This window comes from Mytilus galloprovincialis, chromosome 10 (assembly GCF_965363235.1).
Source record: "Mytilus galloprovincialis chromosome 10, xbMytGall1.hap1.1, whole genome shotgun sequence".
Taxonomy (NCBI): domain Eukaryota; kingdom Metazoa; phylum Mollusca; class Bivalvia; order Mytilida; family Mytilidae; genus Mytilus; species Mytilus galloprovincialis.
In genome coordinates, this window is record NC_134847.1 from 14,906,254 (window position 1) to 14,927,589 (window position 21,336).

The window sequence follows — 21,336 nt, forward strand, 5'->3', positions numbered from 1 at the left end:
TAATACATAACATATATAAAGGTTGAGAATGAACAAAGATTCGGCCACTTTCATTTTTGACCAAAAAACATCAGAAAATTGACATTTTTCGGCATATTTGGTAGATTTGGCATATTAGACATGTTAGAGCTTGAATCGGATCGTTTTAATTACTAAATAAGTTAAAACTTTCACATTCACTAAATGAATTAAATGAAATAGACACTATAGTGTTTAACAAGTAGTAAAAATCTTTCGCCACATGAGCTTGAAAATTGAGGCCAAAATCGGTCCTTATCGGACCTACTCTTTTAATCACAAAGTTCGTGCGACAAAAAAGTTGGGAAAAAACATTACAATAATTGCCGGAACAATGTATGGTATGGGTATGCAAATGTGGGCTGTCACACAGAAATCAGCCTAAATTACAGACATTACATAATCGTGTTGTTCATATGAACCCAATTAAGGTCAATTTAATCCTCAGCTATCAAAAGTGAATGTTATTGCACATTAGCTCTCATATTTGAAAAAAATCACAGTGGCGAAAATTCAAAACTACACACCGAACTGTGAAGTGCTACCTGAAGCTATATCAAATAATGACAAACATCTTATTTGACTGATTTTATTCAAATACTCTGATATTGTTAATACACACGATTATATCATTCTGTCAAGATTTTTGATCTTCTTGCTTCTGCTGTAGTACATATATAATAATCACATTGTAGAGCTGTTTCATAACACAGATAGGCAGTGTCCTTATCATCTGATATTTCAAGGCATATTCCGAGTATTGTTAATGAATTCGATAAGGTATTTGAATCAATTAAAGTTCGTTGATTAACTGTTGAGAATAAATCACGTAAAGCATGTTGTCTGTTTAAGACATCACCGACATGATGATAGCAGAGAAATTTAAGACAGTAAGACATAACAATAGGAGGTATGTATATGGAATGGTCGTTCACCTCCAGCTGTAGTTCCTCTGGTATTAGTGATGAATGCTGTAAGTACATAACATTTTGTATGACACCAATTCTCATTTTCTCCTGCAGGGTCATTGTGGCATGTACAAGATTTCTGTAATAATTGATTTGTTTATTATGGTAATTTTGACAGCCTTTTTCTATCATATCAGGTAAACATTTTGAAAGAACGTAATCCGTAAGTCTTAGTGTAACATTGAACTGCCCTGATACATAATAAAACGACGCGTATAACAACCAGCCTGAGACAGCATCTGACTTAATACCGTCTTGTAAATGTCTGTGATAACGTTTGTGTATGTTGTACCTTTCAGTCGTTACCGTTGGTGATGGTAGTTGTTGTGCTGTACATTAACTTATTTTGGCATGATGGAGTTTACATACATCAAAAATAAATGTACACGATTTCGACTTAAGTAAATATTCAATAAATTCAAGTGATTTTAAACACCTGGACATGTTATCCAGAGAAAAATAATTGTCATAACATATCCTGTAAAATAGTAAGTCTAATTTGATAAATGAAGGTTCAAGCTGTGTACTTAATAAACTATGATGTTCATATTCGTATTGAAACAAACTATGTATCAACCCATGAATTCCGTCACACTTTATTTTATACAACACATTCATTAGTGTTTTATTGTTATCTGCATTGATTTTTCCTAGGAACATATTATGCTCAGGTATAAAATAGTTCGGACAATAACATTTATTTACCCATCCTATCATTTTACTAAGACAGTGACAAAAACAAGAATATAATTTAGATGAGTGAAAATTGTCAATATCAAGTTCTTCTGAAACCCAGAATAAAGCTGTCTTCAGAAAGTAAGAACACAACAAACCTTCAGTATCTTTGTTTGCGTTAACGATATGCTTTAATGTAAGTTTGAGGAGACAATAACATAACAGTTGAGTGTAAGTAAACGAATGTACAAGTTGTTTTTCTGCCATAGAGAAAGATAATCTCCATAATATATTACAATCTGACAAAGTGCTTGGTCCAATAGGTACTAACAAACATCCATCTTTTTTAATCTTTTCAATTACGGAATCCGGTGGCCACTGCAGTCGGTAAAGCAATGCCCAAGGAATTGCATTGTAAGGTAGGTATTTACTTCGTAGACAAATTGCAATATCAACGCTTTTATCGTAATCTGATAAACAGGGGCCGTGAGATGAGAGCTTCAAGTTGGGGATTGTCTTATTTATATTATTAACAAATGAGTTGACTGACAAATATAAACCTTGTCTTGTACTTTCAAAGCAATAGGGTTTTATAAAGAAAGATTCCCCATCCCCACCTGCTATTAATCGGAGTCTAGTAAAACCAGGATGATCATTATCATTCTCCATAACCAGTGTTGTCCGTTGTACTAAGTGTTTGATATTCCTTATATCACGTATTATGTCTACATTTTTGATGACATACATTATATCCATATCACTACCTGGTAAATCTATACCTTCTGCTAAACTTCCACTCCATAATAATGATAGCATTGCACTTGATTTTAGCATAATTTTATTTTGTATAGTTTCTTGTATGATAAATAATTGTTGCCTTTTACGTATATCTACTTCAGTACCAGCTGTTTTCACTAAGTGCTCGTATAAGTGTACGTCCTTCAAATCTTTTCCCGTCCAGGACACGTCATCTATAAAACACATTTTTATTCCATTATTTATCTAAAAATTGTCATAGCATTTACATATATATATTTGTGTTCACTGCTGATCATTTCAAACGAACTTTTATATTACACCATCAACATGATCAATAGAGAGTTAAATGTAGACATAGTCGGTATCTAGTATCATGAATATTTTATCACCGATAATTACTTTTCTTGAATCGAAAAGAGATAAATAAAGGTAATAATGTAAAACTTGAGGAGTAGAAGGAACTGCAAACCAAACATGACCGTTTGCATCGAAAGAGAAAGCGGTCCCTTTATGCATGAACCAACTGCCAGGCGCATTTAGAGACCGTGAAACGATCATATCGATGACATTGCAATGTGTAAGACGATACATGTATCTTAAGATCTAAGACCACGAAAACACGTTTATTTTTGTAGCTGACTCCAGATTAATGCCGTATATTGTTGTCGATAGCGAGAAAATCTTAAGATATGCAACAAAGCATTGCTTTATATCGTATTCTTTATATCTATCATGTCTAGTTCAAAATAATATACGAGGTGTATGTAATGATTTATTTGCCTTTGTAATCTCTTAAAAGTTTTTTTATTAGTTCTGCCTCATATTAAAAATCAAATGCATGAAGTTGAATTGATAATTTGTGTTCATAGAATTAGCAACTTTCTCTGAATTATACTCAATCAAACTTAACAAATATTTTGTCCATACCAAAAGTTCCACACTCTGATATTATGTTGATGGTTTTTGTCTAAGGAACCAAATACATGTTTAAAAATATATAAAAACTTAATATGACCAAACTTAAGGTATGTATATTTGTATTCCCCCAGTTTGAACGCTCAAACTCTTCATTGCTCGAGCCCACTTACCTTAGCATTATGCAGTTGTAAATATATGACAAACACTGACCTACTCAAGTACACATGAATGTATGTTTGAACTTTATTTTACACAGATCTTTCAAACCATCAAATGGTAATTTATGTTATAAATGTATTGATTTAGAATATAATTTTGCACTTTTTTTTTTAAATCATTCTGAAAAATAAACATACTTTACAAAAAAGAAGGTAATCGATATGCAGAATTATCTCATTCACACTGTGAAACTGTTTACTCGCGTAGTGGTATTAACTATATGTGGATTCTTAAAAATTCTAAAGAACTTCTAGACAATTTTAAATCTCGGTCTTTTTCTGAAATTAGTTCCATCAAAACTTTTGATTTTTCAACCCTGTATACCACCATTCCCCATGTAAAATTGAAAAATCGCCTAAAAGAAATTATCCATAATGCCTTTCAACATAAAAATGGTAGCATACGCTATAAACTTATTACCCTGGGATTTCATAAGGCATATTTCGTTAATAGTGACAAACAAAAAGGTAAAACATGCTACACAGAAGAACAAGTGGTCAGTATGCTGGAGTTTCTTATCGACAACATATTTGTTGAGTTTGGAAGTAGACTTTTCTAACAAATTGTCGGCATTTCTATGGGAACAAACTGTGCGTCTCTTCTTGCATACATCTTCTTATTTTTATATGAATCAGAGTTCCTCCAGACACTTGTCAAAAACAAGAGAATCAAAGAAGCCAGATTATTAAATTTCACTTTCAGATATATTGATGATGTTCTGTCCATAAGCAATTCGAACTTTTCTGATTGGGTTCCATTGATATATCCCCCAGAACTAGAGATTAAAGAAACAACAGACACAGCTTCCTCCGCCTCATTTTTAGACTTATATCTCGAATTTGACTTACACAGTCATCTCAGTACCAGAATCTATGACAAACGAGACGAATTTGATTTTGAAATTATAAATTTCCCCTACCTTAGTAGCAATATACCAACTTCACCTTCATATGGAATATATATCTCCCAACTTATTCGATATTCAAGAGCTTCAGCTCCTACTCAGACTTTGTGAAACGTCATAAGTGTCTGAGTAGAACGTTGATGAACCAGGGGTATGTCAAAGAACGTCTCGTCCTTTTTCAAAATAAGTTCATCGGAAGGTACCAAGACCTTGTTGATACATATTCCGTATCAACTTCTCAAATAATACACGATGGTCTTGGTGTATAGATTCTGCGTACTGATGTTGTTTATCATCTTAACAACATGTTTTATTGTTCTTTCATTTGTCTTTGTTCTATTATTAATATCCCTTTTACTGTTAAATGGTTTTATGTGATATCCGTTTGTCGTGGCTCGGTACTTATACATCTCGTCAATGTGTTTGTATTGGCTTTCATTTTTTGGTGGTTTGTTTTGTATATGCGACTCTTTGTATGTATTTTGTTCTAATTTCGTGACTCTGTACTTTAAAAGATCCCGTCAGTAATATATTGGTCTATTAAATATAATTATGCTATATTTCTATTGTGAATCATTATATACTTTGAACCACAAACGTCAAAATAATTCAATCGCGTAGTGGAATTAAATATTTTGGGATTTCTCATAAATTCTACCTATAACTTTTGGACTAGTTTAAATCTTGGTCTATTTTTGTAATTTATTCTTACATACTTTTGAATTTTTAACCCTGTATGCTTACATTGCCTATGTAAATTTTAAAACTGTTTGTTTGCACATTGAACGACAAATTTATGTGACGTATAAAAAAAAATTCTGACGTCAGACACTCATATCAATCAATGTGTTCGTAGATAGAAGATCTTTTTGTGTTCATTTTAAAATTGTTATACGACGATGACTGATGTACCCATGTTTTGACTATTTTATTAATTGTGACTGTTTATTTAATGCATCATGTAAATATAACGGAATTTGATGAGACTGTTATTATAGTGAAAGGGTTAGCGCTATATAACCAAGTTTTATCCACCTTTTTCTACATTTGAAAATGCCTGTACCAAGTCAGGAATATGACATTTTTTGTCCATTCGTTTTTGATGCGTTTTGTTATTTGATTTTGGCATGTGATTATGGACTTTCCGAATTGATTTTCCCCTTAGTTCAATATTTTTGTGATTTTACTTTTCACAACATATGTATTAATAACGGAGCCCGGTTGTCGGTATTCCTTTCGGAACCAACTGTAAAAGTCTCCTGGACGATATCTTAAAATTATGTTTATACTCTTTAACACAAGTTGACCGGATGAAGATTTTTCTTTACCACCCAAACCTGTCTGACTGGGTCCCCTTGATATATTTCCCTGAACTATAGCTTAAAAAAATCACATAGATATCTACCTTTGCTTGATTTGTTTACATTTATCCTAAATTAACAACCGCGTTAATTTGAGCATTTGCATATTTTACAAATGAAACCATTTGAATTTTAAAGTAGGTAATTTTACAATGTTGTTCTTATTTTGTTAACCTTTAATATTCTGTTTTACTTACGCTTACTTACTCGAGAAATTGTAGTTACTATTTACGAGATTTACTAACAAAAATGGTAATTGCTTTTGATGTTGATGTCATTGACAATTATCAAATTCACAGTCTACATTTTTTTAGCTGGCGTTCATGTTTAGTTTATGTGATTTTTTCCTGGAATTTTTCAGGCGGTTGATCTTTTTGTCTTTGGTGTATGGTTATACAGCGTTGGCTGCTGTGTCCCAATTATTGACATGTTAACATGTCGACCGTATCGGTTGTACGTGTGAAATAGTAGAGTGCCAACCAACAAACATTATCGATTTGGGTTAACGGATAACACACGGCTGAATTTGACATCATTAAAAAAGGATAACAAACGGATATAAAGGAAATATCGATGTCGTCGTTGACTACAGTGGTCACGATTTTCTTAAATTTGGGTCAAAGGTCAACGCTAAAATGTCAAGGAAAACAACAATCGTGAAGACAACTTGTCGCTTCTACATATACGCATGTATAGAAAAAAAGGATTAAAACTAAAGGTTCTATATTTAGAAATTATTTAATATGGATGCTGCCAAATACAGTTCGAGATTGACATTTGTACTAATACTTATATGGTGCACATTTACCATTTTCATTCACCTGATTGATCAAGTCATCTTGACTTATTAAAATGTCAAAATTCTGATTTTTTTCATAGCATTCGATATGAGTGATTTCTCGAGATATTCTTTTGTTGTTAACATTCATAAGTTATCTTTCCAAAATGTTATCTGTCTGTCTTTTGATGAAAGGTGATCGTAGTGGGTTTTTTTTACACAATCCAGTTTTTTTCTTTGGCAAGTGTGGAAGCACATGTAATTGTAATTAGTTCCAAAACCTGTGTAATATTAACGTGTAATGAATTCAATGAGCAGGTACGAGTATAATTGTACTCTACATAGATAAAAAAGACTGCATCAAAGATATGTAAACAAACAATACAATACGAAACAAGTTAATAACTCCATCTTACAAAATTATTTTAGCATACATTGGTCTACAAATGACCTGATGAATACCCACAAAAAGAGTATTGTAATAACATCAATCTTAAATATAGATCTGGGAATACGTTATCCGCATCTGAGCTTACATATACGATTACGCAAGTATGCGAGTTAACATATATCAGATTGAAATAATATTTAATAATTGCATAAACTTGCAGTAGCTGTATCGTTGTATCGTCTTATGTTAATTTAAAAGCTAACCAACCAGGATTTTTGTAGAAAGCTAATTTCAGTTGTTCTGTTTACAATCGCATTCGAAGCCAGTCTCAGATTGAAGGTATACTGGATTCATGTTTGTACATTATGGGACGAAAATATATAAATTCATTGTAATTGTCATATCATTATTTTCCTTGACTTTATGTTCATTGTTTAGTGACTTCTTGAATACTGTATACGGTTTTGTTTCGTTATTTGAATCTCTGATCTGTGAGTTTGAATGCCCCTTTGATATCCTTCGCATTTCTTTTATCGTGAGTTCTACGATATCTATATGTGGGTGGTAATAAAAAGTAGCCGTGCAACATGTCGGTCATATGTGGTTAACCTTACATCGACATCATTTTATTTATAATGTGAACTAGGTTATGTCTTAGTGATCAAGTCCTTATCTCAGATACTATAATTAGCGGGTCAATTATATTTTATCTATGGGATAGAAACAAAGTGTACATGTCTTGGCGGCCGAGTTCATCCACTACAAAAGTCAAAAAGTCAGAAAAGACCAGTTTTTGTCTGAATTTGCATGAATTTTAACTCGACATGCTTAATTTGCCTGTCTTATTTAAAACAAAATATTGACATAGTATGAATTTGTCTAATAAGGTTCTTGATTTTTCTTGACAAGTGTCTTGACGGTATGAACATGGTTTAAAAAATTCTAGACACTTTCTGTACCATCTTACAAGAGTTTAGAATAGTCTCGACCAATTCTTGACTGTCTTAGTTTTGTCTTGGTCTGTCTTGACATATTCTTGACATTCTTAATAATGTCTAGATATGTCTTAACATATTCTTGACTATCTTAAAAATGTCTGAATATGTCCTGACATATTTTGGACTTTCTTTAATATATCTTGACACTATCTCAACAGTATACATTTCGCCTGAAATGTGAACATTCTTACTATTCCTGTAGTAGATAATAATTTTGTTTTAATCTTTGGGAATTATTCAATTTCTTTGTATGTTAAAATTATTAACCGCATAATTTTAATGAAGAATATCCATTTTAATTCAATTTTTCATTGATCATCAAAATAATGATTTTCATGTTCATCTATCAACACACTTTTTAAATTGTAGTGACATGTTCAGTCAACTGATACGTTGTATAGCTGATAACAGGTAAAATAGCAATTTCTTTTTAACAGTTGTGTGTACTCTGGGGTGTGGAATACCTAAATTGTATAGGGTACATCCTGTCTATGCATGAATCTTAATACATATTCCACCAGATTACATTACACCTTGTTTTCTTCTGTTAAATGAATGATTTGTATACCATATATCATCATGATTTGCTATTTATATAAACCACATTTTGGTACAATAATCATTTACCATATCAACATTGAATATTATGAATGTTGAATGAAATATGTCTATAGTCTGATTGGTTTTAATCATTTATTTTATCAGGAATCACAATTTGTAATTATTTAAAAACTATTTGTAAAATAATTTATATACCAAAAGATAAATTATTGTACATGCCCAACTTTTATTTTTGTTGTAAGAGTGTAACTTGAAACAACAGTATATCATACACTTTGTCGTACTAAGATAAATATATATTAAGTTATATCATGAATTTTGGTCATGATTTGTAGATCTCAGAACTGACAAGTAAATATAAGACACATTATGAAATGTTCAGAATTTTTAAAGATATACCGAGAAAAATTAAGAATGTCGAGAATATGTCGAGAAATCTCAAGACAGTATTTAAATGTGAAAAATTTGTCAAAATATTGTAGGACCATATTCAGAAAGTCGAGAATACGTCGAGTAAATTTCATGTAAATTTAATATAAATGAGAATTTGCCAAGAAAAATTAAAACACAAGTCATAATTTTTGCGAATGTAGAGTGAAAACTTATGCAATTTAAGGCAAAAACTGGTCTTCTCAGACTTTTAAACTTTTGTAGTGATCTGACCTTACTTCATTTGCATGAGACATTGAAACAGTTAATTGCAGGTAATACCTGTAAATTAATATCAGAAGATGAATCAGAAAATAATCCGTGTTGGCAAGTGTTCGGTCTTCAACAATGAAACAATTCATATCGTATTGTTGGCTATGAAAGGTCCTGATATACAAACATTGAAACAATTCATTTGAGAAAAATAACGGTATAATGTATAACAAAAGAATTGGCTCAAACAAATTAACAGACTTGAAACAACCGTAACCACTCAAATACCGGTTCGATCCAGGTTTGGAACAGACATATACAGCGGTATACTACTATTGCCTTTATATACAGGATTTATTCATAGATTGATCGTTGATAGCTTTACGTCACTTCATCAAAACAAAGGCTACATCGCGTTGAGACTGTATGTACATCTTATCCTTTATCCTTTTTTCAAAGAATTTCGACATCGTTCGGTCAGTTATTAAAAAAAATCTGTACACAGTAATCTTAGTTAACTTATTACGGTAATAAGTTTTTTGGTCGTAAATTTCTAAAGCAGGCTATGATTTTATAACTCCCTTCCCAAAGTTTACAGGGAACGACCGTTTTAATTCGAGAGGAGGATTCTGAAAGTAAATAATTTGGCTTGGTGTGAACTGAAAATCACCGACTTTGCCAAAAAGACCGGATGAAAATAAATACTTTGTAACGTGAAATGAATGATATTTAAGGATATATATGAGTAACAAAGTAAATTAAATGTTTGCTCATGAAAGGCGTAGAATAAGAATAGAATGTGTAGCAACAAACGAAGTAAAATGTCCGGCTGATATCTTGTCATTTACAGATAGGTCCTTGGCTTTATAGATTTGCTCGAACAAGCATATACATGTAGCTTAGAATTATTGTAGTTGTTTCTGCTGTTTTATTATGATAGAATATCGATGCTACATTTTAGTTGTCTTTTACAACGATGGAGTATTTTGGTAACAAACAAATCATGCAAATCATAACATAGTCTTGATGTGCTTTATTTCGGATGTGACACGAAATTTACCGATTTGGTTGTTATACTACAATTATAACAGAAAATATATTCAATAAACATTTGAAAGTCTTGAAAAACAGACACTATTCATATTATTCTTTCGAAGATATTAATAATTTACTCCGTTATCTAGCTATTCAAAACAAATTACTCAACCACACACTAAGCGAAACTGAGAAATGTAACGAGTGTCCACTGTCCTTGTTAATGACCTAAAAGTGTAATCAAAACAATGATTATTTCACGGGATAGTCCGTTCTTTATCAATGCCAAAATGTTTCCACAATTTGTGTTTCTAGTAGCTTATTTCTTCAGTTTTTTTAAACGACTTTTATCTCACACATGAAAGTTGGCACACACACGCAATGCGTCTTTTCGCTAAATCAGAGCAAACAATTGCATGAAGATACACGTAATAATTCTACTGTTGCTGAACATGTGGTAAATTTAGAGCAACATTTTAGTCTTACTTGAGTGCTGAAATAATTATATCAACATCATTTTAAAAAAATCCGATTTTGTTATATCATATATATTTAGTTGATAAACTATATTCTATTTAAGAAATAATTCACAGGGGCTTGAATATCGCTCAGGGTAAATATTTGTCATAAAGGGCCAATCAGTGGTAAAATACAGATATATTCAAGCCCCGATGTTATAGTTCGATTCTAATACGGCAATTCTTTGGGATCGAAGTGCTCTAGGTGGAGGCAAATATTTGCCGTTTCCATAAATTAACGCACTTGTAGATTGGCGTAAAAGAACGCAGTTAACAGAATAATTGAAATGCTCAAACTATATACAATAACAGGTTTAAATAGATGTGGATGAATTTTATTGATAATTTATATATATATATCTTTTATGTATTAAACAAGCATATGCCATTGGAGTATGCTCGGAACACATACTCATATTTTACCACGGGTGTGTACCCAATGCGTTAGAAGGACGCCATGGTAGAATAACTGTTTTCACCACGAAAAATAGCGTAAGTATTGAATTTTTTTGTGTTAAAGATATCCATTCCAATACGGGATTTAATGGGTATCCTGTAAAAACACAAAAATTCAAAAATCGCGACCATGAGAACTTTCGACTACAATCATGACTTTAAAAAAATAATGATTTTCCTATAATTTACCAACAAAAATAACCGTGTGTTATTAGTAGACTAAAACTCGTTAAAGGGACGTTTTTCTCGACGATGAACACCTTACTATAACACTTTGATTGATTTAAAGATAGTAGGTATGTACTTGTGTCTGCTTTGTACTTTTTTAAATCTCAACTTTATTGTCAAATCGATATTTTTAAACTTAAAATACATTAATAGATATATTAATATTTATTTTAATTAGGACGAATGTTATCAAATCAAGCGTATCTTATATCTATTTGGGTTGATAAACCCCTTTTGTCAATATGACAGAACAATGAACAACTATCATCCAATTGTGATGCATCTTCAGCTATTGAATCAGGTCCAACTCGCCAATTTTGTCGGGAATTACTAGTACACACTAAACAAAAATACTTAGTAATTTTTCTTTACTCTTTTTGAGTAATTGTATTACTTACATTTTTACTTACAATTACTTACTTTTACTTAGTTTTACTAAATGTTCTGATGGAATTACTTGAAATTACTTAATTAATTTTTTTACTTGATTTAAGTAATCCAAATAGTTTTAAGTAAAAATTGATTACTTGAATTTAGTAAAACTATTTCAAAAATTACTCAGTAATTTATTTTTACTTAAATACAGTAAATAATTTACTAAAATAACTTCAGATTACTTGAAAAAAAAATCTCATTACTAGGTAGGATTAGATAAATTACTAAACATGATTACTATATGATTTTACTCTATATATATACAACCTTTACAACTTCTATTAGATAAAATAATAAATGCTTCCTATGAAGTTTGACTCCATGATTTAAAAATTTCAACAATATGTAGGTTTAAGTCTGAAAATTGCATAATTTTGGATAACAATTTTCTTTAAACAGGCAATTATTCCAACTTGGAAATATTTTTAATTATATGGAATTTACATAATTTCCTGTGCTTGAAAATTTTCATAAATTTCATGTATATTCTGTAATCTAATGTTCAGTGTAGCGCCCAACACTTTCTATTTCAAAGTAGATAACACATTTCCAATAGAATGTACTGTGCTGCGCACAACGTTATCTATACAAAATACATTGTAGGAAAAGTATTATGCAATGCTTAAAAATAATAATGCAGAATAAAGATGGAATTTTAAGCACAAGAAATCATGCAAATTACATAATTAAAATTAAATCCAAATTGAAAAAATAGCCTGTTTTGCTTAGTATAAGAATTACTAGTCATTACTAAACCTATTTTCATTTCAAAATATCCTCAAATTATTATGATCTATTTTTAATATAATTTTATAATGTATAATTAACATGACTTAGTTTTACTAAAAATAAAAATTAGCTATTTATAATAAATGACAAAATTGTATAATATTTCCTGTATTTTTAATAAGTAGTTTTTGATTTGAGACTGAAAATAAATTCGGCCAATCAGAATTAAGGTTTCATTTGACTTTGGTAAGCTATCTTGGAAAATTGGCTGGAGCTCATTCAGTTTTGAATTTGAACAAAAGTTTACAGAGTTTATTGAAATACTTACACGAGTTACACACACGAAAGGAAAGGGGAACCTTACAAAAAGGACACTTTGTTGGTTTTCATGTTTCTGGCTACACTTTGTGTACTTATTCAATTAAATGAAAATATAACACAAAGAGTTGCTGAGGAAGTTGTTCATGTTAACTTACAACAAACAAGAGAAATTGATAAAGTATATGATTATTATTTAAAAAGGTATGTTACTATTTCCAATTACATGCATTTATAATAAAACAGTGTAGAAATTTTATTTCAATCTATAAAAATATTATAAATAAGTGCCTATAAATTGCAGCACATGACAAACAAATCTATGGGAGTGTACATTAATCAGTACAGAGATTATTTACTCTTAAATTGTTCTTCAATAAATATGTCATTGATTAGATTTTGTTTTCTCGATCTCGTGTACTTTAAGCAGATTACTTTAAATAAGAATTATTTGAATTATTATTTTGAAATACTAAGATTTTTATTAAGAATTACTTTAAATTATTACTAAGAATTACTTAAATTTATTTACTACGAATTACTTAAAATTATTACTAAAGACTACTTACATTTATTACTTAGGATTACTAAAAGTTATTACTGAGGATTACTAGAAATTATTACTAATGATTACTTGAAATGATAACTTGTAATTACTTATTATTTTACTGAGTATTACTTAATATTTTTACTAAGGATTACTTGAGATTGCTTGGATTATTACTGTGAATTACTTGACGTTTTACTGTTAATTACTTACAATTATTTATTATATTACTAGTATTTACTTGTAATTAATACTTGAAATTACTAAAAATATTACTTAGAATTACTTATGTTGATTATTTTGTTTACTGAATTGGATTACTTAGAATTACTGAAAAAGTAAATTACTTGTACATACTTGAAATTACTTAACATCACCAATAATTACTATCAATGATCAATAATTTTGACAAATTCAATTACTTGAATCAAGTAATTGAATTACTTTTTTTTGATAATTCCAAGTAATTTTTTTTAGAGTGTAGAAAGTCAGATATACGAAAGTTGTGTTTCACTTATCCCATTTATTATAACCGTTTGTCAGCTTTTGATGGACATCCCCCTTTTTGAATTGAGCTTGAAGTTATATAAGTCGTGATACTTATCCCCATCAATCAAAAAACAATATCAAGCTTTCGATTCAAGTGATAAATCATATCGCATTGTGGCCTTCCACTAGTTTTTCTATCAGTTAATTGTCACTCTGTTGAGAAGGGCATTTGTTATCAAACGTTTGATTTTGTGTTCATCTCGTGAAAAAAATATCTTACGGATAATTTCGAATGTGCATGCTCAGATAAACAAGAGTGCACACACTGAAATGTCTCGCCTTCTTTTCTAATCATTGCTATTATGTTGATAGTTCTACGTATAAAGCTTTATTACAACTGTCACAGAAGATTAACATTAACCAAAATAACTTAACAAAGACCAATGAACCGATGAACCATGAGAATGAGGAAAAGGTCAGATGAACTATACCAGGCAGACATATACAGTTATAAATGCTTCCATACAACAAATATAGTTGACCTATTACTTATAGTTTGAAAAAAATAGACCAAAACACAAAAATTCAACACTTTGCAATGAACCGTGAAATTGAGGTCATGGTCAAACAAAACCTGCGGGACTGACAAATAAATCATAATATATTTCCATACACCAAATATAGTTGACTTTTGGCATATAATATTAGATAAAATGACCAAAACTTAAAAACTTGATTTTGACCACTGAACTATGAAAATGAGGTCAAGGTCATCTTTTTCAATTTTAAACTAAGTATATCATTCTTTCGTTCAAAGATGTTCTTAATTTATTAAATATCAACATTAATTTTACGTTGTGATTTTCTATGTATTTTTCAATATGAATTTGTAAGTACCTTTAAAGTAATCTGTACTGTCCTGTAAGTATTCCATATATTCATCCGATGTTTTGTCTGGATATCTCAGATTCATTATATATTGTTCTCGTGATTTCCGTCGGTCTAAACAAGCTTTATACATTCGTTCGAACTGACTGATTGTTAGTCCGAAAACGTCATTTGAGATTGCGATTCCTACGTCTTCAGACTGGTAAAGTGATGGTGTGTATCTGCGCCTTCCTGGATAAGGAAAACGTTTAACGCCATATTTTTCCCAGTAAGTAATTTTCCTCAATCCTCGTACATTTTGATCGTCATCCTTTCTATCATATCTTGAGTTACGATTCATGTTGGCTGTTAACTATAAATTGAGTATATTGTGCAATATTGCTTAAGTTTAATACTATTTGAATTATGCAAACAACATATATATATAATATATTTAAAAACATCTTAACAAGTAACATATCTACGACAGATCAAATAATTTGATCACCAATGAAAGCATATTTATTATTATTCTAAATATCAGCAAAACGATGATAAATCTGCATTTTTTGCGTTAGCAAAATTTGATTCTTCCCTTGCCTGTATTCGAACTCATGCTGTATTTCATGGTCAGCAGGTCTCATACAGGGTATGAATTGTGACAATCCCAGCTTAGCGTTTATATTATGTGAGCTGATTGTGAACGGGATATGAGCCGTAACCCTGGAATGTCACAGTATATGCTCTGTCTGAGGCCTGAATTACTCGTATATCATGGATTAAATCTGTCGTAATAGGTATTGGTTAAACATTGACAATGCATCATGTGTATTCATCACATGTGTATTATTTCGAAATATTTTGAGAAAATCCATTCATACAATTGACAATTGTTTCCCATTAAGAACATTTTTTTGTCCTTACACGAGTTCATGTTTTTTCTTTCTTTTTATGAGTGTTAATGGCTTTGTTTTTAACAACACAAATATTCAAAACCCCAACTTGATATGTTCCGCATTTGAGTTTATAATTTTTATGAAAACAATAAAACATTACATATTAGTATTTCATGTGTTAATTGTGTGATTTTGTATTAACGAGGTATTATTGACAGATTCGCGTCATTGATTCCCCAATGGGAGCCTCTGAAATTCCTTAGTGCTCGTCACATCGAAACAGGTGTTGTGATGACATTTTTGTGATTCCTCTTGTGGAAAAAAGCGTGTTGATCCCCAGGCAGATTCCTGAATAAACACTGTAATATCTGTGTTGTTATCCATTCACCTTACTCGACACATTTGCAATCCGTAATATATAATATATATGTATGTATTGTGTTTTTATATCTGTGTATTTATTAAAATACCATCAATAAATACTTACCCTTGCTACAAATAGTATTTTTTATGAAAGGGACGCTTGCATCCAATTCAACAGGATTTTCCACTTGTAATATCACAATCAATCAGTTCCTAAATGCACATGATAAAAAGACTGTTTTCTCTGTGTTGTTAAACGATTACACAACTCAACATTTTGGTAATCCGTTATATTATTGATTAATTTTAAAGATGTGTTTACTATATAAATTTTCTACATTGCTCCATCAATATTTTATGAATAAAAGTTAACCCTAGCTACAAATATATACTATAGAAAATGGACGCTAACAAACAATCCAACAGGAATTTCCACTTTCGATATCAAAATAAACTAAGTCACGATAGCATTTATTTATATCTTCGATGTAATTTAAAATGTTTAAATCTATTCAATAGATAAACGTCTATATGTATATATTTTATCATAACATCAACATTCTTTACTTATATGAGAAACTTGACACAAACGTTTACAGACATATTACACTAGGCTTTTCTTCAAATAAAATCGTTTAGAAAAAATGTGAATGAAGAAAGATAATAATCAAAAATAGATCATGCTTGAAAAATATCTCAGTGCACTCGTTCATTATAATTCTGACTGATATTTAAAAAGAAGTTAAAGATATGCAGTTGTTGATATCAAACACATCAAAACAACGAATAACGGACATGCAAAGGGTAAAATGAAATGACAGAAAGACCAATAATAGTTCATATGAAAAGAATAACATGGGAACCTTAAAGTCATAAGAAACCTCAAATTAAAAAAAAAAAATGCATATGTTTTTTTATAACTAAATGGATAGTTTTCATTATACAATTTATGTACGTATACTTTTTTCTGAGAAAATTCTTTAATTTGTCCACATTTAGAAGAAGTTTACTTATTTTTAATTGCTTGCTTCCAGGAAGCAATTCGCCGACATATTTTCCGTATGCATAGTGACCCGCGCGTAACCCTCGTCGTAAAAATCCGGTGACCACTATACGCATGGATCTGTCATTGAAACCCGTTTGAATGGTTTTACACTAGTAATTTTGGGGCCCTTTATAGCTTGTTGTTCGGTGTGAGCCAAGGCTCCTTGTTGAAGGCCGTACTTTAACCTATAATGGTTTACTTTTTAAATTGTTATTTGAATGGAGAGTTGTCTCATTGGCACTCACACCACATCTTCCTATATCTAAATATCTGATTATTATACATGTTAAACACGTGTTCAATATCCATGCTTTTTGTGATTTGTTTACTATAAGGTGACAATCGGTAAAACTCGACTTCAAAACACGGCAATTAATGAGCAGCCATATTTGTTAAATCATAACAAACAGAGAGAAAAAAAATTGACTATTATATGATATATTTGCGAAAATAATGCTGAAATCGTGCACAGAGGACTAAGTTTATGATGTATACATGCATTGATTCAAGAATTAGACAAACATTATTTTTCACCACTCACTCGTTTCATATGACTTTAATGGTTTGAGAATACTGCTGTGACAACACATATTGTTATTTCATTCTTTGATTGGTTTTTATGTATAGTGTTTAAATATAGTACTCATATTCACCTTTCAATATCTACTTTTTTTCTAAAAAGCCTGTTATCAGAACAAAACAGTCTGTCATACTACTTGGGTCTTGGAGTAGTAAGAGTTCTTTATACATTGTGTGTAATCATCATAGTCGTTATGGTGACGCATTAATTTTTTTTTATTCCGTATAACTTTCTTAATTGAATTTTTAAAATAATCAATATTCTGCTATTTTTGGGTTGGAGGGAATGTACTTAAAAAGTTCTGTATTCGCTATTTATAGGCATTAGTTTATATATAGGGTGTGAAACAACTCTATTAAGATCATTACTAATTTGTAATACATTTCAAAGAATGACGCAAAATACTGCTAGACTGTTTTAGTGTGTAACGGTTTAGATTATAATGACATAATGTCACATTTTCCTAATTATGAAAACAAAGGTGAGTGTCGCTTTGAAAAAAACTACTTAATTGAAAATGGAAATGGGAAATATGTCAAAGACAAAGGATCAGATCGGTCATTTGGATATCACATTGCAGCTTAAATAATTTCATTTGTTACTGAAGATGTAACATATATGAAACGAGTAGTTTTGAATTAATTAGAAGTTCTTTTTGTAATGATTTGACTTTGAATTTCTTGATTGTTATTCTATCTAGCTTACAAATGGTTGACACAAAACATAATGGTTCAACTCCTCGTGTTCCTGGTGGTATAAAGCTGTGTTACCAGTACTTTGATTCTTGAATGAAATCTTTATAACGTTTTGAGCTTTAAATTTGATAACAGTTATAATAAAATAGTATTGGAATCAGATCATATCAGTCTTAAGCTTGATTATAAAGTATGGTTTGTGTTCTGTTATTTGTCTTTTTGTTGTTTGTTGTTGTTGTCGGAGCTTTTTGCATTTTTTTTCGATTGATAAATTTGTATTTTTTCTTTGGTTCTCTCCTAGACTTATTCTTTACAGTAACGTTATAATTTCGGTCGTCTTCGTATTTCGTTCATTCTTTTCCGACAAGTCAATGCTATGAAATGGTTCAATTATGACAAGAATAATTTGAACGTATGGACGTATATATTATATTTAATAAATCTAGTATGTTTGCAGGCACAACTAAATAATAGCAGCTTATTTAAGGTCCTTAATTCACGAATAGTATTGCACTGTTAATAACGCTACGAAATAAACCTTTTAACAATAAATAAACAATATCTATAACACATAAGTTGAATAGGTTGTTGAACTTTTCTACTTTACACTTACCGTTCTAAATTAATACTATTATAATTTGTATGTAAATCTTTAATTTAAATATCAAACATCTGTTGACGTCAAGGTTATGTTATTCACATGCGTACATGTGATCCTGTTATGAACTGATAAAAAACATTGTCCTGTTTCACAAATCACGAAATATCTTTGGTATAACTAGAACCAGTTAATGAATTTTATCGATATGAAATATAAAATAAAACAAGTTACTGTAGTGATTTAAAAGGATCGTGATTTTTAATTTATAATTCTGTACACCGCTTGAAAAGCAACTTTTTTTTTGTATATATATATATATATATATATATATATATATATATATATATATATATATATATATACGTATATTCAGTTTTCCATCATAACTCATAATAAATCTGAAAGCTTCTGTCATCTCTTAGTGTCTTATTTTCGAGTATCATGTTTCACTCCCGAAAGATCAAAAGCGTGTTTTATTTATCGTTCCATTATTAAGCTTATCGGTCTATTCAATTCCAAGGATTCATATATCTCAGAAATGATATAACATTAACATGATAAACCTAAAATGAGGTCAGGAAAACTGCTGAGTTGGTTTGCTCTGTGTTAAAAGTCTCACTGTGACTTTAATAGAAAGAACAATAAAAGCCAATTTCCTTTGCTTTTAGTGTGTTTTAACTGTGCATGTCCTGATGTTATGTCTATAAGGGATACCACATTTTTTGTGTAGTTGTATGGAAAATTTCACATTTGGATTTAATTATCAACACCTATTCAACAACCGACGGTAATTAGGAAAAAATACCTTGTCCTGTGATTAAGTGAACATTTGTCCCGCAATTGGCTCTAAATTTTGTCCCGTGATTTCGTCAAACTTTGTTTCAAATTGTGTAGTATTGTTTTCTAAGTAATCTACCCAATTCATAATATGGCATTATCAGTTGAATTGAGGAGTTGTGCATGCTTATTCAGGCCAACATGAAAGTTGTTTATCGGAACTATTATTATTAACTTGAAAATATTTTCTTATAAATCACTGAACTCAGACTACCTATGTGCACTCATGCTGTACTTTCATTAAGTTGTACTCTTATAAATGAATTTATGTAAATCATTTATATATATATCAAGCATGTGTTAAGAACAGTTTGTGTAGGAAATCACATGATTTAGCATTTGACCATTGATGCTTTTATTTTTATTAACTTATTCTTTTTTATACATATTGGCTAATCACCATACAAAATTGAGCTATGAACTGATGTAAAAGATTGTGAAAGATTTAATAACACATTCGACGCTAATGTCACATATATATATTCTCAAAAAAATGGAATTATCAAACAAATTACACTTGTGAAAAAATATTGAAAGAATCAGCATGAATTCAAATATAATCAGGTAAGAGTAATTTAAAATAATATATATGTCGTGTACAAGTTACGATTTTGTACAGGTTATAACATGTACAAAAATGTTGTACATGTTATAACTTTTATAATGCAAAAATACAAGTTATTGTCAATTACATTAGATATAAATTACTAAATTCTTCCAAAAAATTTAAATAACAATGCCTTATAATTTTGGGTGATACTCTCCCTCTCCTTTTATAGCATGCAAAGACTAAAACAATGTATCATATGCTTACTCTGTAAAAGCAAGAGAGAGATAAAATAGTTTTGACTGGACCACGCTTCATTATCAATGTCTTTGGATCTACTCTTCAACTGTTTTGGCCTTCAGCATGACTTATGTAAATTTATAACTCAATTTGGTTTTTTTATAAACTATAAGATCATTGCATGAGGCTAATGTCGTTTTGATGTTTTAAGTATAGATCCTCTACTGTGAAAGCATTTATTTGTGGCCTTTGGATGTTGTCTGCTCAATGGACGGGTTATTGCCTTTAGGACACATACCACATTTCTAGTATTTTACTATTGCCTTCAAAGTGGACACTCCCAATTATAATTTATCAAATAAAGATATGTCCATAGATAGTCATTAGAGGATCATAAGACATAAGATCATGTCCTAAGAAATATCTTATGATAGGTCTTAGGAATGACTCGTAATACCGACCTTTGGACATAAACTGTATCAAATCGGACAAACCACACTAACATAAAGGTTAAATAAAAAAGGTATAAAAATAGTATTGAGGTTAATAACATCTGTTGCAATAATACAAACATGTCCTTTGTTTTCGATTTTGTACAAGTTAAAAACATTTTAAGCAATATTTTGTACAGGTTATAACATGTACGAGGTACTTTTGTACATGTTATAACTTGTATTTTTGCATTATACAAATTATAACATGTACAATATTTTTGTAC

General features: G+C 30.3%; 1 long non-coding RNA gene across 1 annotated transcript; it reads right to left on the reverse strand.

The window, feature by feature from the left end:
* Positions 1–2,516: 2,516 nt before the first annotated feature.
* LOC143048993 (uncharacterized) lies at positions 2,517–16,404 on the reverse strand. The gene is made up of 3 exons (XR_012969982.1): positions 16,198–16,404; positions 14,845–15,187; positions 2,517–2,632 (listed from the first exon to the last, which is right to left on the reverse strand). It is a non-coding gene; the product is annotated as an uncharacterized LOC143048993 (long non-coding RNA).
* Positions 16,405–21,336: the final 4,932 nt, after the last annotated feature.